A 14730-nucleotide genomic window follows, 5' to 3' on the forward strand; every position below is an offset into this window, starting at 1 on the left:
TGGTGTAGGTTGCAGATGTGGCTCGGATCTGGCATTGCTGAGGCTGTGGCATACATAGGCCAGCAGCTGTAACTCCAATTTGACCCCTAGCCTGGGAACTTTTATATGTTTCAGGTGTAGGCCTAAAAAGAAAAAAAAAAAAAAAAAAAAAAGACCTGCCATGATCCCTACTTCCTGGTATCAATGCATTCATATAATTTCTTTTGCTTGATTGTGATTAGGGCCTGTGACTTGCTTCTAACCAATAGAATACTGCAAAAGTGACAGCATGTCACTTCTGCTGTTATATCATATGAAGTGTAATGACTATTTTAATAGCATTGATGAAGCAAAAGCCATGTTGAGAAGGCTTATGTGGCGGGACACTGAGGGTGGCCTTTGGCTAGCAGCCAGCCGGGAATTGAAGATGGCTTCTGCTGACAGCAAGAAACTGAAGATCTCAGTCCAACAGGCCTGCGTTTGAAACAGATCCTTGCCGAGTCGAACCTTGAGATGGGAACAAAACCTGGCCAACACCTTAATTTCGGCCTCATGGGACCCTGAAATAAAGGGTCCTGACCCATAGAAGCTGCGAGATAATAAATGTGTGTTGTTTTATTGTTTTAAGCTGCCAATTTTCTGTTAATATTGTTTTAAACTTCTAATTTTCTGATACTGTTTTGCAACAATAGATAAGTGATACACATTTTCTCTTCTTATTCCTTTTATTTCTCTTCTTTATGTTTTGAAGTATCTCCTTTCTTCACTCTCTTCTCTCAATTTTTTTTTTTTTTTTTTTTTTGGCTGCCCGGTGGCATATGGAGTTCCTGGGCCAGGGATCAGACACAAGCTGCGGCTGCAGAAACACCAGATCCTTGTTGCCAGATCCTTTAATCTACTGTGCCAGGCCAGGGATCAAATCTGTGTCCTGGTGCTGCAGAGACACTGCTCATCCTGTTGCACCACGGCGGGAACTCCTCTTCTTTCTCTTTCTCTCCCTCTCACTCTTTCTCTCCCTTTCTGTCTCTGGCTCTCTCTTTTTTGTCCCGTAGGGCTGAACCTCTTTAAGGGTCAAATTGGAGCTGCAGCTGCTGGCCTAAGACACAGCCATGGCAACTCGGAATCTGAGCCACGTCTGTGACCTACACCACAGCTCATAGCAACACCAGATCCCTAATTCTCTCAGTAAGGCCAGGGGTCTAACCCACATCCTCATGGATACTAGTCAGGTTTGTTTCAATTGAGCCACAGTGGGAACTCCCTCCTCTTCCCTTTTTTATAGAAAGGAACTAAGCTGACCTTTCTGAAAGTTTTAGCCTAGAATGTTCTCTCTCAGTGAAAACAGCAAGGAATGGCATTTTTTTAAAATTTTTCTATTTTTCTGTTTTTTCTAGGGCTGCACCTGCGGCATGTGGAGGTTCCCAGGCTAGGGATCTAATCAGAGCTGTAGCCACCGGCCTACGCCAGAGCCAGAGCAATGACAGATCTGAGCCGCATCTGTGACCTACACCACAGCTCATGGCAACGCCGGATCCTTAACCCACTGAGCAAGACCAGGGATTGAACCCGAAACCTCATGCTTCCTAGTCGGATGCGTTAACCACCAAGCCATGATGGGAACTCCAGGAATAGCATTCTTTACTTAAATTTAGCATTCAAGTAAATGAATTTAGCATTCATCTTTGTCTGGTATTGAGTGAAAAATGGAATTTTGTGCTATACAGTAGGATAGATATTAAATTTAAAATCCTGGATAGTTCTGATAAGAAAATTTACTTATTTATTTGTGGATGGGGAAGACTTTACATATCTCATTTCATCTATTGAAATAATGTGAGATTTCAATTTTGCTTTTATTTCACCTTTATAATGCTTTACACTGAGACTTGACCCCATTTTAGCAGGCTCTGATAGAACACATACCATTCACTTAAAGAGTATTCCTAACGTCTATTTTGGGCAAAATGTATTTTATAAAATTAACGGGTCCTAGAAATGAAAAAATATTTTATAGAGGAAAATAGCCGAATAAATTAGGGAAAAGGAAACCACTCCTTATATTGCTTATAAAGAGAAGAGAAAACAGAACAGAAGTAGGCTGTATTCCTACTCCTAGGAGATGAAAGGACTGCTTTACTTTTTCTTAGGGCTATACCCTCGGCATATGGAGTTTCCCAGGCTAGGAGTCAAATTGGAGCTCCAGCTGCTGGCCTACACCACAGCCACAGCGATGCCAGATAGCTGACCCACTAAGCAAGGGCAGGGACGAACCCGCATCCTGATGGATACTAGTTGGATTGGTTTCCGCTGCGCCAGGACGTGAACTCCGAAAGGATCACTTTATTTATTTATTTATTTTGCTTTTTAGGGTCGCACTCGCAGCATATGGAGGTTCCCAGACTCAAACGCTGAAAGTACCACTTTATTTATTTATTTATTTATTTATCTATTTATCTATTTTGCTTTTTAGGGCCGCACTCACAGCATGTGGAGGTTCCCAGGCTAGGAGTCAAATCGGAGCTCCAGCTGCCGGCCTACCCCACAGCCACAGCAACACCAGATCCAAGCCATGTCTTGGAACTACATCACAGAGCACTGCAATGCCGGATCCTTTACCCACTGATCAAGGCCAGGGATCCAACGCGCGCGCATCCTCACGGATACTAGTTAGATTTGTTTCCTCTTCGCCACGACAGGAACTCCTGAAAGGGCCACTTTAAAGGCTAGTACATTCAAGTTTGCACTGTTTCCAGTACATCCAAGTTCAAACAAACACTCCAGGAGCAAAGACAGACCACACATAAGAAAGGCAAACAATCAGGCTCCTTTAGGAGCACAGACTCAGCATAGACAAGAGCATAGCTGTCATCCAGCTCCGTGTTATAGAATTTCCTCCCCCACCCCACAGTCTTCTCCACAGTGCTCCGTTGAAACCCTCTATCAGTATGTATAATCTGTGTGTCCCTGACTCCAATATTGTCACTGGGTTTGGTGCCATCCTGCTGCTACCTTCAGTGCCCACAGGAGAGTTGGTTCCACTGGGTACTTGTCATTTGCAGTGAGACTGCACCTCTGCCTTCACCAGACTCCCCAAGGAACCATCCATATTCTGGATGCCTAGAGCATTTAAGTAGTACTGTGTTCTCTGCAGCCCTCAGTGCCCTGATGGAGCATGTGTATGGTGCAGGAGAGTGTGAAATATCCCTCTCTCTCTTGCCCAAAGTGCTCAGACAAGATCTCAGTCCCCAGCTCTAGGCATATTCTGCATGACCAATGAAGAATGTGAATGGAAACATCATGTGTTACTTAAAATCATTCCTTCCCAGTGATGACTAAAGCTCTGTTACTAGATCAAGTGTGTCTGCTTCTCTCTTTAAATTATGACATATTTTTAGCACACATAAAATGTCAAAATTATATAGAAGATCCCCAGTCCAATTCCTGTCACCCAGATATAATGAACGTTTATATTTTGAGGTATTTATTTACTTATTTTTGCTTTTTGGGCTGCACCCGAAGCATATGGAGGTTTCCAGGCTAGGGGTCGAATCAGAGCTACCACCGCTGGCCTGCGCCACAGTAACAGCAACATCAGATCCAAGCCGTGTCTGTGACCTACACCACAGCTTATGGTGACACCGGATCCTTAACCCACTGAGCAAGGCCAGGGCTTGAACCTGAAACCTCATGGTTCCTAGTCAGATTCATTTCCGCTGTGCCATAACAGCAACTCCTTGAGGTATTTAAGATTACATTTAAGAACTTTCGGAGTTCCCGTCGTGGCGCAGTGGTTAACGAATCTGACTAGGAACCATGAGGTTACGGGTTCGGTCCCTGCCCTTGCTCAGTGGGTTAACGATCCGGCATTGCCGTGAGCTGTGGTGTAGGTTGCAGACACGGCTCGGATCCCGCATTGCTGGGGCTCTGGCGTAGGCCAGTGGCTACGGCTCCGATTCGACCCCTAGCCTGGGAACCTCCATATGCCACGGGAGCGGCCCAAAAAGACAAAAAATAAAAAAAAAAAAAAAAAAAAAGAACTTTCATTCCTCTACTTCCTTCTGAAGAGGTAGCTCCTCTCTTAAAGTTTTGCATGACCCTGGCATATGCTTTTATGAATTTATTGCACAATTGTGAAAACATAGCTATGTATAATGTCAGTTATACAATATGTATGCATATAGATATTAAAATTTTAGCTATATTGTTTGTGTATTAAAGTTGTACATTAACGGTATCACTTTATCTGTAACTTCTTTGGGCAATAAAATATTTTTGAGTTTTATTCATTATCATGCACGTAGAGCTTAAGTAATTTTAATTGTTTAAAATATCACAACTGGAGTTCCCATCGTTGTGCAGCAGAAAAGAATCAGACCAGGAAGCATGAGATTGTGGCTTCGATCCCTGGCCTCGCTCAGTGGGTTAAGGATCCAGAATTGCCATGGGCTGTGGTGCCGTGGGCTGTGGTGTAGGTTGCAGACATGGCTCAGATCCCAAGTTGCTGTGGTTCTGGTGTAGGCTGACTAGACCCATAGCCTGGGAACCTCCATGTGCCACGGATACGGCCCTAAAAGGACAAAAGGCAAAAACAAAAAAAACAAAACAAAAAAACCCCACAACTGATCCAGTAGTTCATGTCAGTCAGTGGACATTTAGATTATTTCAGTTTTTTAGTATTACTAATAATGTGTCAAGAATGGCTTTTGCTCTGTGGATCTTACAGTTGAGCAGAAATTTTTTTGGGTTAAATTCTAAAAGTGAAATTGCTGGGTCATGGTATATGCATTTTCAACGTCACTTGATATTGCCAAATTGAACTCCAAGCTGGTGGTGCCAAATTCACTCCCTCGTTCTCCTAACATTCGGTATTACCAGCCTTTTTTGATAATCAGATAAATGTCATGTGATTATTATTTTGAAATCTGCATTTCCCTGGTTACTCAAGAGATTGAACATCTCTTACCTAATTATCTGTGAACTTTTTCACTTCTTTTGCCAATTTTTCTATCTTTTCTTTCTTTATGAATTTGTAGAAGTTCTTTATATATTCTGGATACTAGATGGGTTGTCTTTTGTGGAAACAGAAGTTTGAAATACTTGCATAATCATAAATCAATGTGATCATGTAATCAGAACTTCCCCTTCAGAGTTTGTGTTTTTGAGATCTTGTTTAAGAAATATCTATCTAAATTTCATTAAAATATGCTGCTGTATTTTTTCTAAACATTTTACAGCTTGCACTTTATATTTAATTTTTAACTTATCTGGACTTTGTGTTTTGTTTTGTTTTTCCTTTTTACAGCTGCATCTGCGACATATGGGAGTTCCCAGGCTAGGGGTTGAATCGAGTTGCAGCTGCTGGCCACAGCCACAGCCATGGCATTTGCTGGATCCTAGCCCACTGAGCAAGGCCAGGGCTCGAATCTACAACCTCACGGACACGATGTTGGTTTCTTAACCTGCTGAGCCACAACGGGAACTCCCTGGACTTTGTTTTTGTATAGAGTAATACTGGAATCAAATTTTATCTTTCTCCACATGGTTAGCAGTTGCTCTACCATTACTCATCTATATGTGGCTCTGGTGTGACTCTATATATTTTTTTCACTGATATTTTTGTTTCACACCAAACTGTGCTATTTCAATTACTCTAGCTTTATGAGTTTTGCTTTCCTGTAGGATGTGTCCTTCTCTTACTTGCCTTCAAAATTACGTTGCTTATTCTTAACTTTTTTGTATGAATTTTTGGGTTAGCCTGATTGAGGTCCATGAAAAATCCTTTAGGGATTTCGACTGTAATTGCATTAAATGTAAAGATGAATTAGGGGGAGAAACATATTTTTGAGATGGCTAGTCTTACCATTCTCGATCATCCTGTAGCTCCATTTACTCAGGTCTTATGTCTTCTTCACTAAAATTGGTGTACTCTTTTTCCCCATAAAGATCTTTGCATTTTTTGTTTAAAAATTGGTTCCTGGGCATTTTTGTAATTATCTGCTGCTGGTTTTTAAGAATATAACCAATTTCGTTATCACGATTTTGTATGCAGCCATGCTGTGTGATCTCATACACCCTAATTGTAACAAAATTTTCATGTCTGCAGTATTTAGGGCACCATGTGTACCCCAAAGTCAAGACTAATTATAAAGTCACAGTTAAGACTGAAAATTACCAGGTGACATCTATAATTATATTTGTCCTTTTGGGACTTTTTACCTCTTAAGTATCTTAGGCTCTTCCCTTGCTGCTCCCTTCTTCTCTCACACTGACTAAGACTTCCAGTGTCATGTTTGAGCATAGTTTTAATAGTCAAATCATGCAACAAGGTTCTGCAGAGAAAATAGATGTGTGATTTTGGTGAAGTCAAAATTAATGGTTTAATTTTTATAACCAGATAAATATTATCCGTAGCAGAGCCATACATAACTTTTTTCTTTTCTTGTATCACATTTATTTGTCTTAGAGTTTATAATGTGTCTAATTAATCCCAAAGTTTTTTGTCTGTAGTTGGTTTAGCCTGGTGATTATTGGCTATCGGTTCATATTTTGGAAGAAACACTGAAAGTCTCCATATGCTGTGGGTGCAGCTCTAAAATGACAAAAAAAAAAAAAAGATTTTTATTTTTTTCCATTATATTTGATTTACAGTATTCTGTCAATTTCTGCTGTACAGCAAAATGACCCAATCATATACATATATACATATTCTTTTTCTCACATTATCCTCCATCATGTTCCATCATAAGTGGCTAGATATACTTCCCTGTGCTATACAGCAGGATCTCATTGCTTATCCACTCCAAATGCAATAGTTTGCATCTATTAACCCCAAACTCCCAGTCCATCCCTCTCCCTCCCTTCCCCCTACCCCCACTTTTTTTTTTTTTTTGCTTTTTAAGACCTCACCTGCTGCATATGGAAGTTCCCAGGCTAGTGGTTGAATCTGAGCTGCAGGTGCTGGCCTACGCTACAGCCACAGCAATGTGGTATCTGAGATGGGTCTTCAACCCACACCACAGATCACAGCAATGCTGGATCCTTAACCCACTGAGCAAGGCCAGGCATCAAATCCGAGTCTGCATGGATACTAGTTGGGTTTGTTACCACCCAGCCATGATGGGAAATCCTTGGTTTTTAAAATAAAGTTAAAAATTAGGGCTTCTGGAGTTCCCATCATGGCTCAATGGTTAACGAATCCAACTAGGAACCATGAGGTTGCAGGTTCAATCCCTGGCCTTGCTCATTGGGTCAAGGATCCGGCATTGCCGTGCGCTACGGTGTAGTTCGCAGACATGGCTCGGATCTGGCGTTGCTGTGGCTGTGGTGTAGGCCGGTGGCAACAGTTCCGATTAGACCCCTAGCCTGGGAACCTCCACATACTGCAGGTGCAGCCCTAGAAAAGACAGAAAGGCCAAAAAAAAATTTAAATAAATAAAAAATTACGGCTTCTGTGTTTTGTGTTATAAAAGTCTTTCCCACTTCATGAGTTAAAAAATATTGTCTTGGCTTTTCTTCTGAAACTTTATAGTCTCTTTATAGTCTTTATATTTTGGGGGAGAATTAGCAATTATTGTAAGATATTAGGTAGTGGCAAGTATCCAACCTTTTTCTTTCTTCCCAGATGGCTATTTCAGCATAATCTTTTGAATTATTTATCCTTTTTATGATGATTAGAAATACCACTTTTAGGAGTTCCTGGTGTGGCACAGCAGAAACGAATCCAACTAGGACCCATGAGGTTTCAGGTTCGATCCCTGGCCTTGCTCAGTGGGTTAAAGATCCGGCCTTGCTGTGAGCTGTGGTATAGGTTGCAGACGTGGCTGGGATTTGGCATGGCTGTGGCTGCAGTGTAGGCCGGCAGCAACAGCTCCGATTAGACCCCTAGCCTGGGAACCTTCAAATGCCTCGAGTGCAGCCCTAAAAGACAAAAGACAAATAAATAAATAAATAAATAAATAAGAAATACCACTTTTACTTTAAATCCTTATTTGCCTTAATGTCCTTTCTAAGCTTCTATTCTTTTCATAGATTTTTTTTTGGTGTGTAAATTCATGCTCCATTATCACATCATTTCAATTATTATTGTAGTTTAATAATAGGTTTAACGATCTGAGGTTGCTAATTTGGGGTTTAATAATAGGTTTTGCAATCCTCCTACAGCAATCTGGAGAACATCTCAGTAAATGCTTGGGTCAAAAAAGCCTTGCAGTAATCGTTTCTCTTTCTTTCACATACTACATCTAGTCCATCAGCAAATCCGATCTATTCTATCTTCAAAATGTTTCCTGAATCTGACAAATTTGCTACCACTTCGCCCTAGATGGAGCCACCATCAATTCCCTCATCTGGGTTATCGCAATAGCCTCCCAAAGGGGTTCCAGGTTTCTGTGCTTGTGGTCCTGCAGTTAGTCTTCATACAGAAGGCTGGGTTATATGCAAATCAGGTGTCAGTCTTATGCTCAAAAACCTCCGGTAGCATCTGATCTTAGTAAAAGACAAATACTCAAACAGCTCCAATGAGACTTTTCTGACCTTATCACCTCCCCTCCCTTCTTTCATTCATCTCCAGCCCCAGGGGCCTGTTTGCTATTCTTCAAACACATACACAAAAACACTAAGCATAATTTACTCCAGGTCTTTACAATTGCTATTCTGCCACCCAAAACGCCCTTGCCTCAGCTGTCTATTTAATTTGGCAGAAGAGAGGGAAGGAAGAGAAAAAGAAGTGCAAATATGCTCATGTCGTGATTTTTTTTTTTTTTTTTTGTCCTTTTTTTCTTTTTGCTATTTCTTGGGCCGCTCCCGCGGCATATGGAGGTTCTCAGGCTAGGGATTGAATCGTAGCTGTAGCTGCCGGCCTACGCCAGAGCCACAGCAATGCTGGATCTGAGCCGCGTCTGCAACCTACACCACAGCTCACGGCAACGCCGGATCGTTAACCCACTGAGCAAGGGCAGGGACTGAACCCGCAACCTCATGGTTCCTAGTCGGATTCGCTAACCACTGCGCCACGACGGGAACTCCTCATGTCGCGATTTTTGAAGAGGTAGCAGTTAGACACTCTCTGAACAAATAGAGGATAAAGCCTATTTCATAATAAAGTTAACCACTAAGATAAAAATACAAACTTCCCAAAATTGTCATAAGAAAAACATATACCAACACAAAACAAGCATAGAACATATAGTGAAAGTTTACTTTAAAAAAAAAAAAAACCCAAATAAGAAAAAAATCATAAAGAATGATAGAACTGACTCATATAACTATTGTAGCCATAAATGTAAATATGTTAAGACCTACGATTATAAAAGGACTCTAGTTGCATTATAAAACTGCACTTCTCTATGTATATTCTGCACACAGAGAAAGTACTAAATTAAAATTACTCAGGGGTATTCCCTTGAGGTGCGGTGGGCTAAGGATCTGGCATTGCCACTGCAGCAGTTTGGGTCACTGCTGTGGCGTGGGTTCAATCCCTGGCCCAGGAACTTCCACATGTCATGGGTGCAGCCCCCAAAAAATTACTCGGAAAATCTGTAGAGAAAAGGATGAACAAAAATATTCTAGAAAAATACAAATAAAAGATATGATACTAATATCAGATGAGATTAAATTCTGGAAAATACTTACAAAGATGACAATTTATAAAGTACGCAATATACAATAAACTCCTTACAGATAGTAATAACCAACTCATATGTAGAATTTGACCAAAATTGTTGGAAATTGCAGGTGAGGATGGGGGGGGGCAGTGGCAAAGACTCTCTGCATTGCTTTCTACAGCCTTGAGTCATCATTTAAATACTACCTTCACTTTTTAGACCTATCCAAATGCTGCTTGTGCAGTTATTTACCTTATGCTTTTCTTTAAAGTGACACAGTCCTTAACTGAAATAAATGTATTTAATATAACGACTGGAAAATGTGAGAATTAATGCCTTTCTAAAAGAGGAAGCTGTTCCTCAGCTCTGAGACTGCAGTTCATGTTCCCAAATGGTTTAAATGAAGCCAAAAATCTACCTAATCATATACAATCTTCTGCTATTTCGATGTCAGCTTAAAGGGACAAACAAAACCTGCCTGTGGCTCCTTTGGCCATGGATCTACCAGTTCTTTGTGTAAGCAGGTGTTGGGGACACATAAAAGGAATCTCCCTCCAACATCAGCCTGTGGCTCCTACAATTCAGTGCCCTCTGCCTCTTCTCCCTTCATCCTCAGCCACCGATAGCACCACTTATGACCTATCTGGACTGTAAACTCCTTAAGAGTAATGTCCCGTTCTACTCCTTTCTTCCTCCCCTCCCCTATCAGAGTTTCTGGTATTTATTGAGGATCCATGCATTCGCTTGTTTGTTCATTCACAGCATGTCAGGTAGCAGGGAAACAGAAAAGACGTCACAGCTTAAGTGAAAAGGCTTGTAATAAGTGTAATAAGGACTCAGAAAATAAGCAGAATTTGAGAGCTGCAAAGAAGGGGTACTTATCCTGAGGGAGTAGGGATGGCTCCCCAGAGGAGGCAGAATCTGTCTGAACTGATTCTTCGATTCTTGGAGAAGTTAGATTTGTGTATATGTGTGTGTGTGTGTGTGTGTGTGTGTGTGTGTGTGTTTTGGGAGGCATTCCAAGAAGAGAAAGTAGCTTGGCCTTGGATCTAAATTTGATTGGAGGAGTTCCTGCTGTGGCACAGTGGATTAAGAACCTAGCATTACTGCAGTTGTGGCATAGGTCAAAGCTGAGGCTCAGATTCAATCCCTGAAATTCCATATGCTGTGTGTGTGGCCATTTAAACTAAAGGGGGATAAACTCAAAATGGCTTAAAGACTTAAATGTAAGACAGACACCATCAAACTCCTAGAAGAGAACATAGGTAAAACATTCTCTGATATCAACCTTACAAATATTTTCTCAGGTCAGTCTCCCAAAGCAACAGAAATAAAAGCAAAAATAAACCAATGGGACCTAATCAAACTGACAAGATTTTGCACAGCAAAGGAAACCATTAAAAAAACCCAAAAAGACAACTTACAGAATGGGACAAAATAGTTTCAAACGATGCAACTGACAAGGGCTTACTCTCTAAAATACACAAACAACTTACACAACTCAACAGCAAAAAAGCCAACAAACCAATTGAAAAATGCGCAAAAGACCTGAATAGACATTGCTCCAAAGAAGATATACAGGTTGTCAACAAGCGCACGAAAAAATGCTCTACATCACTGATTTTGGAGAAATACAAATCAAAACTACTATGAGGTACCACCTCATACCAGTCAGAATGGCCATCATTAATAAGTCCACAAATAACAAATGCTGGAGGGGGTGTAGAGAAAAGGGAACCCTCCTGCACTGTTGGTGGGAATGTAAGCTGGTACAACCACTATGGAGAACAGTATGCAGGCACCTTAGAAAACTATACCTAGAACTTCCATATGACCCCGCAATCCTACTCTTGGGCATATATCCAGACAGAACTCTACTTAAAAGAGACACATGCACCCGCATGTTCATTGCAGCACTACTCACAACAGCCAAGACGTGGAAACAACATAAATGTCCATGACAGATGATTTGATCAGGAAGAGGTGGTATATATACACAATGGAATACTACTCAGCCACAAAAAGAAGAAAATAATGCCATTTGCAGCAACATGGATGGACCTAGAGACTCTCATACTAAGTGAAGTAAGTCAGAAAGACAAATACCATATGATTTCACTTATATCTGGAATCTAATATATGGCACAAATGAAGCTTTCCACAGAAAAGAAAATCATGGACATGGAGAAGAGACTGTGGTTGCCAAGGGGGAGGAGAGGAGGGGGAGGGAGTGGATGGGACTGGCAATTTGGGATTAATAGATGCAAACTATTGTCTTTGGAATGGATAAGCAATAGGATCCTGCTGTATAGCACTGGGAACTATGTCTGGTCACTTGTGATGGAGCCTGGTAATGTGAGAAAAAAGAATGCATACATGTATGTGTAAATGGGTCACCTTGCTGTGCAGTAAAAAACTGACAAAACACTGTAAATCAGCTATAATGGAAAAAATAAAAATCATCATTTAAAAAAATAAAACAACCCAGTGACATTGCCAAGTAAAAGGGAGCGGGGAGAAGGAGTGAGATGGACTGGGAGTTTGGGGTTAGTAGATGCAAACTATTATATTTAGAATGGATAAGCAATGAGGTACTACTGCATACATAGCACAGGGAACTATATCCAGTCTCCTGGGACAGAACATGATGGAAGATAATATAAGAAAGAATATAAGAAAGGGCATGTATATATGTATGTATGACTGGGTCACTTTTCTGTACAGCAGAAATTGGCACAACAATGTAAATCAAGTGTACTTTAATATAGCAAATTAAAAAAAATTAGACTGGAATAGTTGAATCCCAGAGCATGGGTTGGGAATGATGAGTGATGGTGCTAGAGCGTAGTCAGGCTTGGTCATGAAGAATTACATTAATGCATAACTTCGTGTGACACTAGCACACTACACAACCTAATGCTTCTTCATTGTTAAAACAGTGTTTTTTACACCTAATGCCTCTTCACTGTTCCCCCCCATGGGTTCCCCCTCAACCTAGTCTATAATCTCTACCTTATTTTCTGACTGGGAATATCTCATTTATCCTTCATGTACCAGTTGAAATACCACTTTTTCTGGAGAGATTTTCTCAACCTCTCTGTAATCCCTAAGAACAGAATTTGAGTTGATCGAACAACTGTACTCTCCATATATTTCTATTTTAGCTCTAATTATTTTGCTTGTAGTTATTACCAGTTTTAAATTAGGCTGGAATTGTTTTTTTCTTTCTTTCTTTCTTTCTTTTTTTTCTTTTCTTTTTTTTTTCTTTTTTTGGTCTTTTGTCTTTTTAGGGCCCCACCTGCAGCATATGGAAGTTCCCAGGCTGAGGTTGAATGGGAACTGTAGCTGCTGGCCTATGTCACAGCCACAGCAATGCGGGATCTGAGCTGTGTCTGTGACCTACACCACAGCTTACAGCCATGCTGGATCCTTAACCCACTGAGCAAGGCCGGGGATCAAACCCACGTCCTCATGGATAGTTGCATTTGTTAACCACTGAGCCATGACGGGAACTCCTAAGCTGGAATTATTTTAAAGTGAAGAGCTTTTTAAAGTACATATTTCTATCCAAAGTATTCTTGTTCCTTGAATGACTACATATCTGTATATTAGAATTTGGGAGTGCAAAAGGAACAAGAGATTGTCATTAACGTCTGATTGGAGATGGATATTGAGTACAAGCAAGATTACACACACACAAAAGTAAGGGAGAGTGTATCATGCAAATGGAAAAACAGAAGCAAAGATATGGTTTCTTATTACATCATTTGAGTTAGAATTGATTCCCCAAGTGATTAGTGGGGCTAAAGAAAATTTGATGGCATTGGCATAGGAGGAAGGTTGGCTGCACCCATGGTATATGGAAGTTCCTGGGCCAGTGGTGGAATCTGAGATGCAGTGGCAACACCAGATCCTTTAACCCACTGCCTTTGGGTGGGAGATTGAACCTGAGCCTCCTCAGCAAGCAGAGCCACTGTAGTAAGATTCTTAACACTCTGCACCACAGTGGGAACTCCTGAAATTTTCTTCTATTGCTTTACCTGTTTCAAACATTTTTGAGAGGTAAAACTATTTTTTTTTTTTGTCTTATCTTTTTAGGTTCACACCTGTGGCATATGGAGGTTCCCAGGCTAGAGGTCTAATTGGAGCTTTAGCTGCCGGCCTGCGCCAGTGCCACAGCAACGCCAGATGAGACGCGTCTGCGACCTACACCACAGCTCATAGCAACACTGGATCCTTAACCCACTGAGCGAGGTTAGGGATTGAACTCGAAACCTCATGGTTCCTAGTCGGATTCGTTTCCGCTGCACCACTATGGGAACTCCAAGAAGGTAAAACTATTTATTTGTGCTAGTGCAGTTGAACAGAGGTCTATGGCAGGTCTTCCTTTCCTTACTGTGCATATTTTTAAGACTCAGTTCATGTTTGGCTTTCTCATGCAGTCCTTTCCAACTACTGAAACCCAAAGGGCTCCTTTATATTTTTTGATTCCCTCCGGACTTTCTGCTGGTACATTTTCACAGACATGATCACTTCTTTTGAAACTACATACTTATATTTCATAAAGTGACTTTGACTTGCAGCTGATACATATAAAATATATTTGCCACATATATAAATACAGAGAACTGACTCTTCATTTCACCCTCCCAAAGAATTATGAGCATATTGAATCCTTCTTACTAAGGGAAAAAAAAATCCCATTACTCTTTGGAATATTAGAAGATTAAGGCTGGAGAAATGTGCTTCACTTGAGGACTGTATTATTTTAAATGTTTCTTGTCATTTAAGATGTATTTGAAGACAATGCGAGATTAGAAATTTTGATATTACACATGGACTTTCTTGGAGAACTTACCCTGCAAGTGTGCATTTTTCTGTGCCTAATTATAAAGTCTCAGATCCACTTGCTTTGATCTGCTTATTATTTGGAGTTTGATTTTGCTCTAGGGTGTACATTCTTCTCTTTTTTTCTTAGGACACTACTAAAAACTTAGCTGGATGTAACAGTTTCTTTGAAATCAAGTGGTACACTCCCATTAGTACTGCAGCTTTTCTAATTTTTTTTAATTTTAGTTTTTCTAATCGATTAAATATTGAGGAAATTTTACAAAAAAGAGATTTTGCTCTGCTATACCAATTACTTTGC

This window comes from Sus scrofa, chromosome 14 (assembly GCF_000003025.6).
Source record: "Sus scrofa isolate TJ Tabasco breed Duroc chromosome 14, Sscrofa11.1, whole genome shotgun sequence".
Classification (NCBI taxonomy): domain Eukaryota; kingdom Metazoa; phylum Chordata; class Mammalia; order Artiodactyla; family Suidae; genus Sus; species Sus scrofa.